The sequence below is a fragment of the Pan troglodytes genome, chromosome 7 (assembly GCF_028858775.2).
Source record: "Pan troglodytes isolate AG18354 chromosome 7, NHGRI_mPanTro3-v2.0_pri, whole genome shotgun sequence".
Classification (NCBI taxonomy): domain Eukaryota; kingdom Metazoa; phylum Chordata; class Mammalia; order Primates; family Hominidae; genus Pan; species Pan troglodytes.
The window spans coordinates 114,456,198-114,475,739 of NC_072405.2; the positions used below are offsets into that span (position 1 = coordinate 114,456,198).

General features: G+C 36.1%; 1 protein-coding gene across 50 annotated transcripts in view; it reads left to right on the forward strand.

The window, feature by feature from the left end:
• RIMS2 (regulating synaptic membrane exocytosis 2) overlaps positions 1-19,542 on the forward strand; it is a 729,498-nt gene that overhangs the window by 699,928 nt on the left and 10,028 nt on the right. The gene's annotated exons all lie outside the window — the stretch shown is intronic.

Consider the following 19,542-nt stretch of genomic DNA (forward strand, 5'->3'; position numbering starts at 1 on the left):
GTTGTCTTCAAACTAATTTATTAGCTAGAGCTATCCAAGTTTCTTCTAGGTTATTGTTGCAATATCGGATATAAATCAATATAGATTTAACAGCAGGGGACTTCCCTATATAAACATGATTTAATTTCCATACTAGTCCTTTTCTGTTTTTGTTTGTACGTTTACGTTTCACTTGCTTCCTATAATTAAATATTTAAAATTCTAGGAAATGTAAACAAGTCGAGAAGTAAATTAAATTGAGTAAATGAATGATCATAATTGTAGCTAAAACTTTTAGTACTTATTATTAGTCCGGCACTGTTCTACACTTGACGTGTATTCTTTTAGGCCCACAACAACCTTATGAAGCAGTACTTTTGTTATCCTCATTTCACAAATGAGAAGACTGAGGCAGGGAGAGAGTTCTGAAATTTGCCCAGGGTCACCAAGATGGTAGATAATAGAGCCAGCGTTTGAACCCAGGCATTCAGCAACACAACCTATTCATTCAGCTCCCAAGCTATACTAGATTATTATTTTCTTATATTTGGCCACATTCACATACCTAGTAAGTGATGAGGCTAGAATTTAACCACTTGTGCCTGAAAATACATATTTAAATAAAACATAGGTTATTATGGACTCATTTCCCAGATTTTTATTTTTACACCAAGTCTTCAGTCTTGAGTTTGCTTCAGATAAGGTATCATCCTTTAAATTATGATTAGGATTGTTGAGTTTACAAAATATCATTCCAAAAACCTTTTTGAGACAAGAAAAATGTATATAAATATGAAATTATTTCAATATTTGAAGTACGTTTGCTTAACTATGGCTCACACAGACTAATCCCAAAGGAAATTCCTACATCTACACATGGAAATTGGAACAGATTTCTATCCCATAATATGGCATCTTAAGTTGCCAAGTTAAAATGTTTTATATGGGAAACGGCGTTTTTAAAGTTAACCATACAGTTCTCTACTAGTAACTAGAGAGGAGACATTCTCCATAAATTAGAGGTTTTTCCATTGGCTTACAGTCATTTTTACAGCCACGAGTAGAAATCTTAACTTTTTTCTTGATTTTGTGATTCTCTTAACACCTTTGAAAGTCCTGGGATTTTTAAAGGTATTTCAACATACTCTGCAGGATTGTAAAAGTTAGAAATCATTGGCCTAAAGCAGTGCTTCTCTACTTCCTTTTTTTTCTTTTGAGACACCCACACAGGATACATGAAGGTCATGTGGTTAACATATTCAGGATTATGTTACTATTATCATAACTGTGAGACTCATTCACATTTATAAAGAAAATCCATCCCACTGTATGATTTTCACACTGGTTAATAGCAAGTTGTCTAAAGAGCACGGATCTACTAACCAGTATGATTTAACCAGTGTGATTTGACCAAATTAACCAATCAGTTCAGTAAGCCAGTCTGATTTTAAAGCTAGTCTCTTTTTTTTATTCTTTTCAGAAAGAGTTCAATAGCTAAATAATTTCAAGTATGCCCTGTCTTCCAGTTCCATATTCACATTCTCTTCTTGTACAGCGTGTTGAGTTTCCATTCTACACAAAAAGTGCCAAAAAGTCTACAGAGAGATCATATTCTTTTCGTTCATCCACTCATTCATTCATTCAAAAATATTTATTGGGGGTATTTGATGTGTTAGAAGCAATGAGTCTCTAATGAATTAGGTAAATGTGCTCCTTTCCCTCTCAGAGCTTTCAGCCTAACGGAGATAAGTAGACATTAATAGAAATAACTACATAATTATAACTGTGACAGGTGTTAGGAAGGTAAAGGGCAGAGCACAACAAGAAATTATAAGAAAGCCTGATTTAGGAGTTAGAGAAGGGTGCCCTGAGAAAGTGAGGGTTAAACATTGATTCAGGTGTCAGTGATAACTCTCAGTTTCTCATGAACCAAGCCAGTATCAGCAGCCTCCCACACACCTTTGAAAGGAATTTTCCTGGAGCCCACAATTAATAAGTGGTGGAGTTAAGATATAAACCCAAAATCTGTCTTTGAAATTTATAATCTAATTACTCTATATGTTGCTTCTTCATTATTATACGACATTTCCTTTTAATATGCTATGGTCTTGAAAACCAAGAACAATAATAAAAGTTTCCATTCATTGTGCACTTTCTATGTGCCACATTCCTTTAATTTCATGATAATTTTTCAAGAATGTTACTATTTTCCTCATTTTACACATATGAAAACCAAAACTTAGAGAAGCTAAACAACTTGCCCCCAGATCATAAATCTCAGTGAAGCTTACTTCAGTGAGGATGAAAGGGACATTCCCATAAACAAAATAAATTAAGATTGTTGATGGTCTTTGTGGAATCGTTTTTGTATACTTGGAGCTCTTTTTTTCTTTTTTTTTTTGCATCCTTTTCCCTGGGTGTATTCCAGGTAGATGCTCTCCAAATCTCTGAGGTTTTTTTTGTTTTAAGTGAAAGTAGTAATAGTACCTTATATGTTATTTAACAGTTTATAAATTATGTTTACTTATTTTATCACTGAACCCTTTGAGATAAGAATTATTTTCACTATATAAACTACTTGGCCTCGACACTGAGTCCACCTCCCTAATGTAGGATATTACTATGTGTAGAGTTTTCAAACATTAGAGACAATTATAGGAAAGAAAGAACTATTTCAAGCAAATGTTACCATTCTTAATAAGAGAAGCAGCCCCACAACTTCTCACCCATAGATCCAAGGGCAAATGATTATGGCCCTATAATGTAGGAAAATGGCACATTTTCTAATACTTGGGGAATCTGGTTTCTCAGAAGATATCTTAATGTTACATGTGGCTCTGGGTTAGTGATTCTTGTTTAATTATGTCCATATGCGATGAATTTGGCCTGCCTGATTTTATGATCTGCCACCTTTGTTTCAAATATAGTTTGGCAATCATACAGAAGAGATCCTATCAGCTTAATACTATAAAACTGAATAAATTAACTCATCTGACTTCTTTTACATCCCACTAGCTTAAAAATAAATTATAGGAAAACCATCTAAGAAATAAGAATAGCTTTAAAATCACCAGAAAACTGAGGAAAGAGTCTTTGCATGTGATAGTGAAGCTATGAGGAATTAAAATAAAATTGACTAAATAAACTGGAATAAAAAGACCTATTTAACTCAGCCTCACTCTGTGTGTTTTTTTTTTGTTTTGTTTTTGTTTTTTTCTTTAAGACAGAGTCTTGCTCTGTCGCCCAGGCTGGAGTGCAGTGGTGCGATCTCGGCTCACTGCAAGCTCCGCCTCCCAGGTTCACACCATTCTCCTGCCTCAGCCTCCAAAGTAGCTGGGACTACAGGCATGTGCCACCATGCCTGGCTAATTTTTTGTATATTTAGTGGAGACGGGGTTTCACCGTGTTAGCCAGGGTGGTCTCAATCTCCTGACCTCATGATCAGCCCGCCTCGACCTCCCAAAGTGCTGAGATTACAGGCATGAGCCACCGTGCCCGGCCTAGCTTCACTCTTTAAGAGGTTTATTCACCCAGCAAGAAGAGTATAAAGAGACATATCTTATTCTAGTCTTTGTGTATAGTAAATAATATACTTAATTCTTAATAATCAGTCCCATTTGATTAAAATAGTTTAGAACTTTGCCCTTACGCCGTTGAAATAAGAAAAATTCTTCATACATTTAAATGTAATCCTCTTAAAGTGCAAACATCATACCTAGCACAGTGATATTCAGTGTCTATTAATAATTAACAGTATATAGTTCCACCATTCTTTTCACACTGAATATCAGTGTAACTGACTGCCATCCATCCATTATATTTATACTGTTTAAAAATGTAACATGTGATAGAGACTTTTTTAAATGCAGTGATCATAGTTTTTACCCATCTTCATGAAGCCAACCTTGGAGGCAGGACATGGATAGACAGTTACTATGGATCTTTTTATAGGGGATATTATTTTTTCCAGATTATGTGTAATAAATCATTCCATAAATGAGTTCATACCTTGTTGAAAAATAGCACAATATTTTTTTATGTTAGATTTACATTATAACAGACAAAGTGAAGCAAAAGATTTTGGAATTAAGAAAAGTAAATTGAGTAACAGTTCCACTCAATGCCTATCAAATATTACCTTTTTCATATAAGATTCAGAATCTTTCACCACCATGTGTCCAAATAGTATCTTTAATTTAAAACTTTAATAGACTGAGTTCTACAAAGGAAAAAACCCTTTAATATAAAAGTAAAATTAAACCTCAATTTGCTTTCATCCTTTAACAGGTTCACTACCAGTAACAGGAATTAGTTTCCCTGTAGAAACATCTTATATATAATGACTTATGAAGGAAACCCACTAGAAAGTTATAATAACAGCATCCCATTTCTTCCAAGGACTGTGTTTTAATGTAAATGTTCTCTGCTGTTATTACATAGGCCCCTATTTATGGATCAGACAAGATCATTCTGTATATTTGTTCTCTTTCATATTGAAATGTTTTTGATTGGGGAGGAGGGAGATTTACCTAATGCTGTGTATATATAATATTATTTGAACAAGTAGAAAACACACAAAAATGATAGTATCATTCTAGTTTGGAAGTATCACTCTTTAAATGAAAACAGGGTATTTATTGTAATGTAAATCATGCTTTATGCAAAGATAATGTACCAAACCCATGAGCAGAAATCCCACCAGGCCTCACATGGACCTAAACTGGGAGCCAGAAGGCTGTTAGGAACCCATGAGCATTCTTTTCCCATTTCTTGCCGTTGTTTCTGTCTTTGCATGGCTGCTTTTTTCTTTCTCGGCAGCTAGCTCTCTCCCTTGCTCTATTACCCAGACCATGTGGCCTATGGAAAATGGCAGCCAATGGCATCCAAGTTCACCTGTCACAGTTCCACCCACACTGCATATTTCTGTCTTTCTCAGTCCCACTCCCAAATTCCCAAAGAAGAGATTTCACTTACCCAGTTTGGTCCATCCCAATACAGCCAGAAGGCAAGGCCATGTATGTATAAATTTAGTCACCAAAAATGCATTTCTGTGGGCAACTAAGAAGGGAAGTGGTTATTGTGAGCTTCGTAGACATCACCAAAGGTGTCTGCTTTTGTCTGGATCATCAAGAACAAAGGATTTGAAGTACCATTTTTTAAAATTTAGATTTTTGTGCCGGCATGCTGGCTCACACCTGTAATCCCAGCACTTTGGGAGGCTGAGGTGGGCGGATCACCTGAGGTTGGGAGTTCAAAACCAGCCTGACCAACATGGAGAAACCCCGTCTCTACTAAAAATACAAAATCAGCCAGGCTTGGTGGCGCATGCCTGTAATCCCAGCTACTCGGGAGGCTGAGGCAGGAGAATCTCTTGAACCCAGGAGGTGGAGGTTGGGGTGAGCTGAGATCACTCCATTGCACTCCAGCCTGGGCAACGAGAGCAAAACTACATCTCAAAAAAAAAAAAAAAAAAAAAAAATAGGTTTTGTTTAAATGAGACTAAAAGGAAAGGAAATTTTATTTTAGCAACTTAAAAATAAAACTATCAGCCAGGCGCGGTGGCTCACGCTTGTAATCTCAGCACTTTGGGAGGCTGAGCCAGGTGGATCGCCTGAGGTCAGGAATTCACAACCAGCATGGGCAACATGGTGAAATCCTGTCTCTACTAAAAACACAAAAAGTAGCTGGGCGTGTTGTCAGGCTCCTGTAATCCCAGCTACTCAGGAGGCTGAGGCATGAGAATCGCTTGAACCCTGGAGGCGGAAGTTGCCGTGAGCCAAGATCGAGCCACTGCACTCCAGCCTGGGCGACAAAGTGAGACTCTGTCTCAAAGAAATAAAAATAAAATAAAATAATCGGTTGTTCCCTTATTATTCCTGTAAATCACAGGCCAGGAAAGAAACATGCATCAGTGAAGTCGGACGGGAATAAAACGAAAGGGAAAAGACAAGGACTCAAAGAGCTGGAGAAAGCTTATCTATCTATAAAAGAAGGATGAATAGTCAGTTCTAGCTAATTAATGCCAGACTGAATGTCAGCCCAAGGTTGGAAAATTTACTCTTTTTTTTTTTCCTGAAGGAAAGCTATAAATCTGGTTGTTTACTTAAAACTTTTATATTTTAAAATGTTGGCACATGAATAAAAACTTTCAAACATTATTTGGGCCAAACAAAACACACTTATTGACCAAATGTGGCCTGACATTAAAGACCAACATTTTGCAACTTCTGCCAAGGAAATGCTTCATTCCCAACTTTTCTCAGTTCTCGTTTTTTTTCCCATTCTCGTTGTCACCTTGGTAGTTTGGGACACGTGAGCTCACCTTTGAAGTGATCTGATAACCCCCCAACCTGCTCTCTCTCTCCCTTCTGGACCAATCCAACATCACTGCTCCTGTATCAGTTCTCTTAAACCCCATCTTCATCTTAACACTACCCTTCCTTCAAAAACTTCAGTAGATTTACATCTCCTACTAAGTAAAGCCTTTAGCCTGACATTCAAGTTCTTTAACAATATGAGGTTTTTTGTGTGTGTGTGGTTTAGCATCCCCACCTCCCAAGGCTAGTAATTCTATTAAACTAAGTCTTCTTGCTCTTTGTCTCCAAAGTTTTGTTCATGCCTTTCTTTCTATTCTTCCTTTACCACTGTATATATATCCTGTCTAATTGTCCTTCAAAGCTGGGCTCATATTCCGTCTACTGTATGAAGTATTCAGAAGCTATAGGAGCTTCTGTAGACAGAGGAAAAACTGTGTGGCTGAATTGGAAATACTGGCTCCACCTCTTCCTAGTTGTATGGACTGTGAAGACAATTTCTTTCAGCTTTAGTTTCCTCATTTGTATGTAAAGTGTACATAACAATACCTATCTTGATGAATATCGTGAACTAGTATTATGCTTACTATTCCCTTATACTCCCATTTCAAAATATGTTTGCCTTTTTCTGAACCTCTAAATATGTGCTATCTACTACATGAGGTATTAGCCACATGTGACTGTTTAAATTTAAATAAATTTTTAAAAATTTAAAATTTTATTCTTCAGTCCCACTAGCCACCTTTCAAGTGTTCAGTAGCTACGTATGACTAGTGATTACCTTATCATGCAGTGCAGAATTATAGAACATTTCTCTCATTCACAGAAAGTTCTACTGGACAATGCAGCTCTAGGAACTTATTACCACTCATAAAGCACTTAGCGCATATTGCCTTGCATTATCATTATTTGTGTACTATCTTACCTACTAAACTTAAAAATCATATAGTTGGGAATTATGCGATCATGTATTACATATTTTTTATCTCCCACAGTACCTTACATCCAAGAAGTACTTAACAAACATGTAGTGAATGAATAAATGAACAAGTACCTGGTCGGTTTCTATGTTGTTATTGTGGAATGAAAAGAAGCTATTAGATCTGAAAGGGACCATACTGATTAGGTGATTGTTTGCATTCTTGCAGGTACAACAGTACTTGAATGTTATGCATTCTTTGTGCTACACATAGAAGTTGTGTATACTTAGCTTAATATAAACTAGCAACATATTTTTCTATCATACATTACAAAGAAACATGCATATGCAACATGTTTCCTTTCAGGTGCCCAGTTGCAATCAACAGAAATCAGTTCTGGCAATTTAAGCAGAAAAGAAAGGTATTTGCTAAGGGATCCTGGATAGGTCATAGAATCTCTAGGAAGGCTGGAGATTCTGGGCTGTAGGTTAGGAGTGATGCCCAAAACCATACTGCAGGTTAATCCTGCTAAACTATCACTGCTACTTGGCACAGATATCACAGCTTGCACCATTGTCAGGACTCATGGCAAATCACTACATGCTGCTACAGGATAACTTCGGGAAAGTATATTCTGGCCACTACCCTCATTGGAATGAAAGCCTATGGTGTCTCTGCTTCTTTGCTTTATTAGCTTCAGATTCAAAGTTTGGAAAAGTAGTGCCTCAACCATGTGCTTATACCCTAATTGCAAAGCAGGCTGGAAAAGTACCACCTTCCTATTTTAACTTCTATAGTTGAAGGATGGGATATTTTTCAAATGTAGAAGGAAGATTTAAATGCTGGTAAGCCAAAAACATTAACAAATATCCACTTTGTAATATAAAATAATTACCAGTGGTAAGAAAAAAAAAACTAAGCTCAATATGATTAGCTATTTTTTAATTCTTTTAAATAAGAGTTTGTCATATTGTTATTTTCCTCTTTGTTCATTGAGCATAAGCAGACAAGAACGGGGGGAAATCTATAGAAGAAATCTAAGGTAAAGAAGATGGCATTCTCAATTTTAACTTTTTCTGCAGATTTGACCACCCAATATCCATGCATTCTCTTGTTTTTTCATATAGAGCATAATAAATTCCTCCTCAGAAGGACAACCTTAAAACCTTAAAATCTTATCTGGCTGGTCGAAATCTAGAATCTTTGAGCAATGTGTAGTCCTCTCATATCTAGATGTGGCTTTTCATGTTATGGTGACCTGCAAGCTGAAAACAGGTTATCTGCCTCCGTTATCTGACTCTGTTAAATCTAATTTAAATGTATGGTAGCCACAGAAAAACTGAAAGAAAAATTCCCATTTAGAAAGGAGAGAATAGGAAACACAAAACAATCAGTCATCTATAGGAGTTATCAATCTCACTCGGCAGGAATGGCAGAGATTGACAGTAGAGTACGTTTCTTAGTTTACTCATCTGGCAACCCTGGATCTGTTTTCAGGAAGGTGTTACTTTGTTGTTTATTCTCTATGGCCATGAAGGTTTGTATTGAAGAGGTGGCTTCATTGCTGTCATAGCCTGCTTCTTTCTAGTACAGGTTTGGAAACTCCATTGTTATCTTATGGGTTCAACAGAATTTTGTAAGGTAAGCTAGTATTTTTTTTTCTATACCAGTAGTGCAGAAATTCAGTAGGCTTACAGTCTGTTTGCTTCAAATCAGTTTCCAGTGTGAGTCTCTTCAGCCAAACGCCTCATTAGACACAGGCTTTCAGCCTAAAGATTCTGTTATTTTAGTTTCTAGCCTCTGTGCCCTACTCACTTCCTTTGCTTTCAACTTAATGGCAGCCACCTTGATATCATCTGAAAAAAAGGATTTGGGTGGGAAGGCCACCCCTTAGTTCAATTTGGCCAATAGGCTCTCTCCCCTTCATGGCAAGGCCTGTTATTTATGCATAGTTTTTTTTCTGGAGATTTATGATAATTTCATATGTTATTCAGTTTCCAAAACTGTGCAGATTATAGGATCTGATTCTTTTTCAACACTATTTATTAAACACCACTACGTGTTGTATACTCTATGGCATAGGGTAATTAGGATTCCAAGTTTGCACCAAAGAACTCTGACCTACAGAAAGATAAGTTACCTGCCCAAAATTTGCAAATAGTCAAATAGGAACTTGAACTCATATCATCTGATTCTAAAATGGCGTGTTCATCCAACCATAAAATATTGCCTCAAAATATCTAACTTGAGAGTTACGAAGAGATTGGTGATATTTCACATCCATTCTTGAGACAGAAACAGGCACAGGTATCAGTGGACTGATGCATGATCAAGTACAGATCTGAAAGTTAAAAAAAAAAAAGCCAAGGAGTGAGGTAGTGGATATGCAACTCTATCTAAGTAGTTTAACTGTGGATCAGGAATGGATTATTTTCTAATGGGCTTTTACTTTATCCCCCTTAGTGTAGTAATAGCAACATCAGACAAGAAAAACAAGAAAGTACCAAAAAATTACAAATGCCAAAATAACAATGACAGCTATAATTTCTTGTATTTAAATATGTTAAGAATACCAAAATGATAAGCCTTACTTTTATGGAAAAAAATATAATTATCTTACTGCAGAAGAGTCATAAGCTTTATTTCATCATAAGGTCTTGTTTCTCATTAAAAGTCAGTATTAACAATTACAGGAACCCATAATGGGAAATGGGTATGCCAGTCCTCTGGCTTGATCCCTCTGTTTTGCAGATGAGGATCAAGACACACAAGAGGTCAAGATCCTTTTCAACTCCACATGTTGGCAAATCCGCAATTTTTCACGGTGTATTCAGTCCTATTGACAGCTATGGTATCGTTTGATGAAATCTCCAATTTTTCATGTGGGTTGGTCCAAAGTGGCACGCTGAGAGATTGAAATGCATATGTATATTGTAGGGAATAACTGTTTCTAGCACATTTGTTTCCATTTTTATCATAAATACGTTACCATCATTTTCATGAAGTCAGAATTTAGTGATGAAAGTGACATATCCCCATTTTTCATGAGAGAACAAAAAACGTGAATGATCTGATTCTCAACACTACCCATAAAACAATGTATTTTAAGTTTATTTGGACATGCAAGGAGAACCTGAGATGAGGTTTCAAGTCACTGATTATTCTGGAATTAGAAATTTGTGTCCAAAATACTAAGTGAAGATGGAAGCCCAGCATGCTTTGAGAAGCAAGCTTAGGTTTTGACATTGCCAAAATTTGAGTTCAAATCTCATCTATATTATTAGTCAACCGTGTGAATTGGGCACTTTCCTCATATGGAAAATGATAGTAGTCATCACTGCCATACAATCTTCTTACGAAAACTAGAGATAGGTAGATTTTATATCCAAAGCATCTCCACATAGTTGTAAGTCATGAAACAATAGCTCTTTCCCTCCTTTGTTCTGAATTGAGTAGTTGAGTTTTTTCCCAACTTTTATTTTGAAATATTTTAAATATGAAAAAAAGGAATAATACAATGAACATCCACTACATAGACTGACAGACGTTATTGACTTTATCTTTTCTCTTTCTCACTCTCTTTTCACTCATACACACACATGCATTCACATACATACACCACATACACGTGGTATGTATTTTTGCCGACCATTTGAGCATAAGGTTAAGTTGCAGACATCATGATAAATCATTAAGTACTTTTAGCATACATCTCAAATTTTTAAAAAATATATGTAAGCATAAAATTAACCCAGAAACCCCTTTGTTATCTCATATTCATTCCGTATCCAATTTCTTTAGTTCAGTTGTCCCCCAAAAAAATGTTTTTTAAAGCTTTTTGTTGTTTTTCTCCTTAATCCAGGATTCAGTCAGATTTATTCATTGCATTTGGTTGTTACGCATAATCTAAAACAGTACTTTCCCTTTTGTTTTTCATGACATTGACTTTTGAAGAATCCAGACAAAACTGTCTTGTAGAATGTCCAACATTCTGGATTTTTTTTTTAATCATTCTCTCTATTCCCTGTATTTCCAGTAAACTGGAGGTTAGACCTAGGGATGTGATTACATTGAGTTAAATGTCATAGGTGATATAAACTTTATATAGTCCATCAATAGACACATAATGTCAAGATTTCTTACTCCTAGGCATGCTACATTTCATCACTTGGTTAAGAGGTGACTGCTAGTTTCTCTCTATGGAAAAGATATATTTTTCCCTTTATAATTACTAAGCAATTTCTGGAGTAATACTTTGGTACCAAGTGAATATTCTGTTCTCTAAAAATTATCCAATAATTGTAATATCCAGTGCTGACCCTTGCCTGAATCAATTATTACACTGGGACTGGGAATTTTAATTGAGTTTTTTTGAAACATAATCAAACTTAAAAATAGACTTAAAATGTGTATTAAGTCTATGCTTTTACATTATGTCATAGAGTCTGGATTAATATAGTATTGATAACTTATTTTCTTACATACAGCATTTTCACATATGACGTGACATTTTCTACTTTTCTATAGACAAGTATTTTCGATTTATATAGTTTTTACTGAAAATAAGTGGTTTTATTAATGGATATGTGAATACTATTATGGGTCATCATACTGCATGTTAATTTTATATACAAAGAGCAGATGAAAAGTAGTTAGAAATATAAAAGAATATCAGGAATTAGAAACATAAAAAATTAGTTTCCAAGAAGAGCGTAAGGAGACATGATGACTAAATGTAATGTGGTATCCTGGATCAGAAAAAGCACTTCAGGTAAAAACTAAGGACATCAGAATGAAGTATAAACTTTAGTCGATAGTCATATATCAATATTAGTTAATTGCCACAAATTTACCATACCTATGTAAGATGTTAATAATTGAGAAAACTGGATGTGGGGGTGCTAGAATTCTCTGTACTATCTTTGGCAATTTTCCTGTAAATCTAAAACTATTCTAAAATCAAATATTTATTTAAAATTATTTCAGTGTGTTTTAAATGGGAATCTGAATTTTAAGAAAAATGATTAAAATTTCTTTAAGCATGCTTATAAAGCAAAAGCCATGAAAACAGTTATAAAATAGAATATCAAATTCAGAGTTTTTAACAGAGCTGTATTCAAAATGGCCAATTTTTAAATGATGTTGAAAACAAAAAAGTAGACAAATTTAAAACTTTATTTACAAGAAAATGGAATACTGTCTATTGTATGTATCTGTCAGAATAGGTTAGGTTGTAGTAACAAACAACTAAAAATATTAATGGCTTAACACAAAAAATTTATGTCTCACTCCCGCTACTTGTCCATTGAGAGTCCTGTGTGTGGCTGTACTCAGGCTGATGGAAGGAGACATAGTGAGTCATACATACATCAGCTGCTAAATCTTCTGCCTTGAAGTTACATGGGTTAGTTTTGCTCACATTTCATTGGACAAACAAGTCACATGACCACACCTAACTTCAGAGGTGGGAATAAAGTGAATATACATGAATAGCCCTAACATCTACCATAATCATGACCCCTGCTTGAAGCTCACCATGCTGTAGCTATTAGATATGTAACTTTTATAATATTAAATAGTTGTGACAAAGCTTTTGGAATGAATGGATTCATGTTAAAGTCCGGAACAATTTTGAGTGTCAATTGTTAATTTTTAATCTCAATTTTGTTTTAATTGTAAATGCAGAGCCTGGATTAGCCCAAACGAAATTGTTGGCTATTTGTCTTTATTTTGTTTAGACTTTTAGAGATTTGAATTATATTTATGATAGTAGCAAGACCTGAGAAACATAAGTGTATGAGCTTTTACATGCAGTCAGAGTAATCCATGACAGTGTCCCCATATTGAGGTCTTGCAGGACCAAATAAATAAATAAATCAACATCTTTCATATCTTGATATAAAATCTGCTGATGGGAGGGAAGTTATAAAATCTGCCGATGGGCACTATTTACAATAGCAAATACTTGGAACTAACCCAAATGCCCATCAATGATAGACTGGATAAAGAAAATGTGGCACATATACACCATGGAATACTATGCAGCCATAAAAAACAATGAGTTCATGTCCTTTGCAGGGACATGGATGAAGCTGGAAGCCATTATTCTCAGCAAACTAACACAGAACAGAAAACCAAACACCACATGTTCTCACTCATAAGTGGGAGTTGAACAATGAGAACACAGGGACACAGGGAGGGGAACATCACACACTGGGGCCTGTTGAGGGGTAGGGGGCAAGGGGAGGGAGAGCATTAAGACAAATACCTAATACATGTGGGGCTTAAAACCTAGATGATGGGTTGATAGGTGCAGCAAAGCACCATGGCACATGTATACCTATGTAACAAACCTGTATGTTCTGCACATGTATCCCAGAACTTAAAGTAAAATTAAAAAAAAAAAAAATCTGCTGAGGGGAGAGAAGTCATGTCCACAGAGTCTACCACAGAGGTTGATGAAGGTGCTGGAGACAATTGTTATATTTAAATTTTAGGAATTAAAGGAGCAAGATGGAAGAGAGTAAAAGTAGAGTTTACAATTATTGATTCTTAAAGACGAAAAAGTCTTCTACCAAAGACAAACTAGCCACTCAGGACCTCAACTTTCTCATTGCTGCAATAAGGGAGTGCATAAACTACATAGATATACTGGATACCCAAGATTGCTTCCTAAAATCTGTGAGTCAATAATTTTAGAAATTCATTGTAATGCATTTTTAATTTGCTTTAAATGTAACACAAATGGTTTTCTAAATTATACTCACTCTGAGAAATGGTAATTTTGAATAAATGCAAAAATAGCAACTCGTTAAAGCATATAAATTGTGGTCTAAACTAAAATGTAAAGTCAGTTTTCATAATCTGCCAACTATTCTTCATCCTGTTTCCATAAACCATTTTCCATATTGACATTGAGAAAACCCTGAATCCAAAGTAAGTCTGTCTGCAGTAGATGAGACCTTGCAGGTGAGAGCAACCAGGAATGGGTTATGTGAATCCAAGATTTGAAAGGAGGTCACCATGACATTAAGTTTGACAATGCATTGTAAGCCCTGCCTTGGGTGGGGCTTAAAATAGTTTCCAAGTCAGTAGCAGAAAGGATCTTTTGGTTTTTGTTGTCAAGTAACCAAAAAGGTTTTCTGGTTTCCAGATATTATTAGGGGAAACTGACCCTTTGGTCTTTTGTTTAATCAAATGGCTTTACTGAGGGTGCCAGGTAAATGAGTCATCAGACTAAGCAGGGCAGAATAACGGGGACACCTGTGTTCTTCCTTCTGCCTGTGATGTTTTGCAGTTCAAGAACTTGATTTTTACCTGCAGGCATCTTCTCCAAATGTGCTTTGGCTTAAAATACCTAATACCAAAATTAGTGATTTAAGGGCTCAACAACAACACCATCTGGGCCTTACCTGAGTATTTTTTTGATGTCTCAATACACACACACACACACATTATACATATATGTTTATGTATGCATGTGTATGTTTATATGTATGTGTATACTTTTTAAAATGTACACTTTTTAAAATAATGGTTAAGTTTTTACAGTTTTGATGGTCTACCCCTAAGTCATAATAGGATATTTTAATGTCTCCTCATGTGAAAAACTTATCTACAAAGGACTCAGAACTTACTGTATTAGTTTTATATTACAGTATAACAATTATCACAAATTTAATAGCTGAAAACAACACCCATTTATTAATTCACAGTTCTGTAGGTCACAAGTCTGGCACATTTGGCTGGGTTTTTTCTCTAGAGCATCACATGGCTGAAATGAAGATGTTGCCTGGGCTGAGTTCTTGTCTGGAGGTTCTAGGGGAGAAAATCAGCTTTCAAGGCCCTTTCGGTAGTGGAGAGAATCCAATTCCTTACAGTTGCAGGCCTGAAGTCCCCATTTTCTTGCTGTCAGCCAGGCATCACTCTCAGCAGCTAGAGGCTGCTCTCACATCCTTTCCAGGTGGCCCCTTCCCTCTTCAGGCAGAGAGAAGTATATTGAATTTTCTTGTGTTTCACATCTCTGTGATTTCCTTTTCTGGAACCAGACAGAGAAAGCACTCTGCTTTGAAAGGGCTGGTGTGGTTCAGTTACGCCCATTCAGATAAGCACCCTATCTTTAGGTCAACTGATTAGTAACCTTAATTACATCTGCAAAATCCCTTTTACCATGTAAAGTAACATAATCATGGGTGTCATCTTAGAATTCTCACTACCACATTTTCTTTATATAGACCTTCACTGTTATGTAGATTCAGTTTTTAAGTTGAATAATGTGACAAATCATTTGGAACATTAAATGTGATTCATGGTAATGAATGACATTCAAGTTAAATTAGTTTTATTGTGAATGTAGCTAAAGATTTTGTGGTGCTGAAAAATAAATTACTTTTAAAATTAGCCTATAAATGTATTTGATAATGGAACATTGAAAAAGACATGTATTAAAGGGCTACTATAAATGTTCAGTATATTAGCTGGATTTATTTGATTATGTCAGATGATAGTGATTAGCATATCTCCTCAATGTATGCTGTTAATCATGGTCTTGGTTATGCATTAATACGCAAACTCATAGACATTAGAACTCAAAGATATCAGATATCATCTGCCCTCCTCCCCCTCCCTTTTTCATAAATGAGGAGCCAGAGACTCAGAGAGGGGATATGACTCAGAGAGGAGAATAGATAGAGCTCACAAGTTAGTGGTAGAGTCAGACCTAGAATACATAGTTTCAAATTCCGTATCTGGTAATAATAACAGTATAATTAATTGAAGCTTTTCTATGCATCAGGCACTATCCTAAGTGCTTTAAATGCATTGTTTTCCTTAATACTCACAAAAATTCCTACCTGATTCCTAATGAGGTAGGCTTATTATTGCTGTCATTTCAGTTTGAGGAAACTGAGTCACAGAGAGGGTATGTAACTTCCTCAGTGTCATCCACCTTGTAAATGGTAGAGTGGAGACTAGAAAAGAAGCAGTTTGATCCCAGGGCCTGACTCCTTCACTGTGCTCTGCTTTTCCCACCCCACTAAGCTGCTTCTAATAGGGCCTTCCATATGCAGTTACAGCATTAGCACAGTAAAATCTCCATAGACAGCTGCACAAGCTCCCCATTTAGTTATATTCTGACAATGAAGTACTGAATAGCAGAAAATGTGGAGTCTGGGAACTGTCTACAAATGCTGGTTCTGTCACTTACTATGTTGCTTCAGGGAATTATGTAAACTTCTGGGGTCCTTAGATGCTATAACTGTAAAATTGGGATTTTTAGCATTGTTATGAAGGGGATACATGTAAGAAGCAACCTGTAAACAAAAAAATTACATGCTTATCATATTATTCTTTGACAAATGGTGCTGGTTCTCATAACCCTATAATGGCAGATTTTCAAGTCGCTTTAACTGTGATAGAGTCAGACCTTAAATTAAAAACTTTAGATCTTTGACATTGCAGAGGCTGTGTTCTGAGATCTTTAAGAATCTCATTTCCTTTCTAAGTCGTATGTTTCTTGTACGTATCCTCATTCCACATGCTCAAATGTCACTGAAGTTTTATGTCTCACCTGATGGCAATTTTTTCACAAGAGCGCTGTTCACAGGAAATGAACATTAAAGCTACATGGAGAGACACACTTGTACAAAATTGTATTACCTCTTGCTTGGGGTGTTTGTTTGTTTGTTTGTTTGTTTTTGAGACAGAGTCTTGCTCTGTCACCCAGGCTGGAGTGCAATGGTGCAATTTCGGCTCACTGCAACCTCTGCCTCCTGAGTTCAAGTGATTCTCTAGCCTCAGCCTCCCAAACAGCTGGGATTACAGGTATGGGCCACCACGCCCAGCTAATTTTTGTATTTTTAGTAGAGACAGATTTTCACCATGTTGGTCAGGCTGATCTCAAACTCCTGGCCTCAAGTGATCTGCCTGCCTTAGCCTCCCAAAGTGCTGGGATTACAGGTGTGAGCCATTGTGCCCAGCCTACTTTTTGATATAGTTATTTGAGGACCACTCAAATGAAATCATAAATATTAACTTCATGTATATCAGGATGTACTCTGCATTCTCATTCTTTCATTTCTCCTTAACATTCTCCCTCATCTTTTAAAACATATATGTGCAGTTTTGGGTTGGGGGTGGGGGCTTGGTTGTTGTTTTGTTGTTTTTTCCTACACCATTTGAAAGTAAATTGCAGAATATATAACATTTCAGGTCTAAATACTTTAGCATGTATCTCCTAATAAGAAAATTCTTTATAATACATGTCATTATGCACCTTAAAAAATAACAATTTTCTAATCTCATCTAATGTCAAATGCATATTCAAATTTTTCTTAACTTGTCCTAAAATTACTTTTATACTGTTTTGCATATAGAGTTTCTTGTTTTGCTTTCCCAAACAAGAAGTTCGAGTACACTCGTAGCATTTGATGGTTAAATTTCTTTGATATATTTTAATCCAGAATAATTCCCTTACCTTATTTCTTTGTTTGTTTTCATGATATTAACTTCTTTTAAGAGACTAGGCCAACTTTCTTGAACAATAGTCCATGTTCTGGATTTCTCTGATTGTTTTGTGTATGTGTGTCTATCATATATCTTGTTACTCTATCACCTGTTTTTGAAAACTTGAAGTTGGCTCCAAAGATCTGATTAGAAACAGGTTGCATGTTTTTGTCTAGAACAACTTGACAAGTGATGCTTTGTATTTTAAATGTGGAGGTGCATATGATTGTCCCCTCTTAGTGCTACTAAGTTTGATCACTTGATTAAGATGGTGGCAGCCTGGTCTCCCAGTGTTAAAGTATTTTTTTTCCTTTAACAATTAGAATAATTTATGGAACAATTACTTGGCTCATATGAGTATCCTTTCTACAACCTTTCATCTAATAGTGTTAGCCTCCATTGATGAGCCTTGCTTATATCATTGGTTCCAATGGAGGTTGCAAATTGGTAAATTTTAAATTTTATGTAAAATTTAATGCTTTTACATTTACTAATATTCTGCTGTAAAGAAGATCTTTCCCTTATTAGTAGGGGATGTTTTGTGTCTTGTTACAGTTCATATCAGTACAACATGTTTACTACCAATTATCTAAAATATCAGCCTTAGATTGTGGAACTGAGTTATAGATCAGTCATAATTTATATTTCATTTATACTCTTTAAAGCATTTTGGTGTACCTTAATGTTGGAAGTAGAGAATGGATGAAATTTAAAGCAGTATTTCAAAATGGTAAGTACTTCTAAGAGACTTGGTGAAAAGAGATTTCGACAAATCACTGGCAATATCAGCAAATATTTATAGACCTAAAAATAACTTATTGCTGGGCACGATGGCTCATGCCTGTAATCCCAGCACTTTGGGAGGCCAAGACGGGCAGATGACAAGGTCAGGAGTTCAAGACCAGCCTGGCCAACATAGCGAAACCCCATCTCTACTAAAAATACAAAAAATTAGAAGGGCATGGTGGTGGTCACCTGTAATCCCAGCTACTTGGGAGGCTGAGGCAGGAGAATCACTTGAACCCGGGAGGCGGAGGTTGCAGTGAGCAGAGATTGTGTCACTGCACTTCAGCCTGGGCAACAGTGCAAGACTCTGTCTCAAAAAAAAAGAACTTATTAATACCAGCCACTAAAAGAGCTAACCGTATGGTTGTATCCCAAAAAGCTATCAATATGCACAGTGTGGATAAATAGTTAAGCCTGACAAGAAGTAATCGAGTACAAATCATTTGGACTATCACCCTCTTGCTCGAGCTTTGGTAGCCTCTCAACTTCACATCTCAACACTCATAGCTTTTGTAATTTGGGCTCAGTTTTTTGTGGAACCCACTCCCCCATTACTTTACATGTGCTTTGGTCATTGCACCTCCCTTAAATGCACATGGTCATCCCTATCTTTGCACCTTTGCCATGCTGTTTCCCTTGCTTACGAAGCTCTCTTCTCACCTCTCGTTAAGTCCCAATCTGCCTATTTTTCATGTCCAGCTCAAATCCCACAGCCTCTATGACATACCTTCTTCCCTGACCTCTCCAGATAGTACTTCCTATCTGTGTCACATCTGTAGTATTTGACTCAGTTTCCTGTTTGGTCTTCTAATTGGTTTCTATTAGTAAATCACATCACCAAACTACTAAAAATCCTTGAGGACATGACTACCCGTGAACAAAAATTAAAAATCTCTTTTCAAATTATTTTGGTGAGTTTTTGCATTGCCCTTGGAATATCTTTCTGAAAGTTACCAGTAGATGTGAAACTATTGGCAAACTAGGCTCTCTCCTTTGTGTAGATTCTTTTTCCTTCTAATATCTATCACCCTACAAAAACA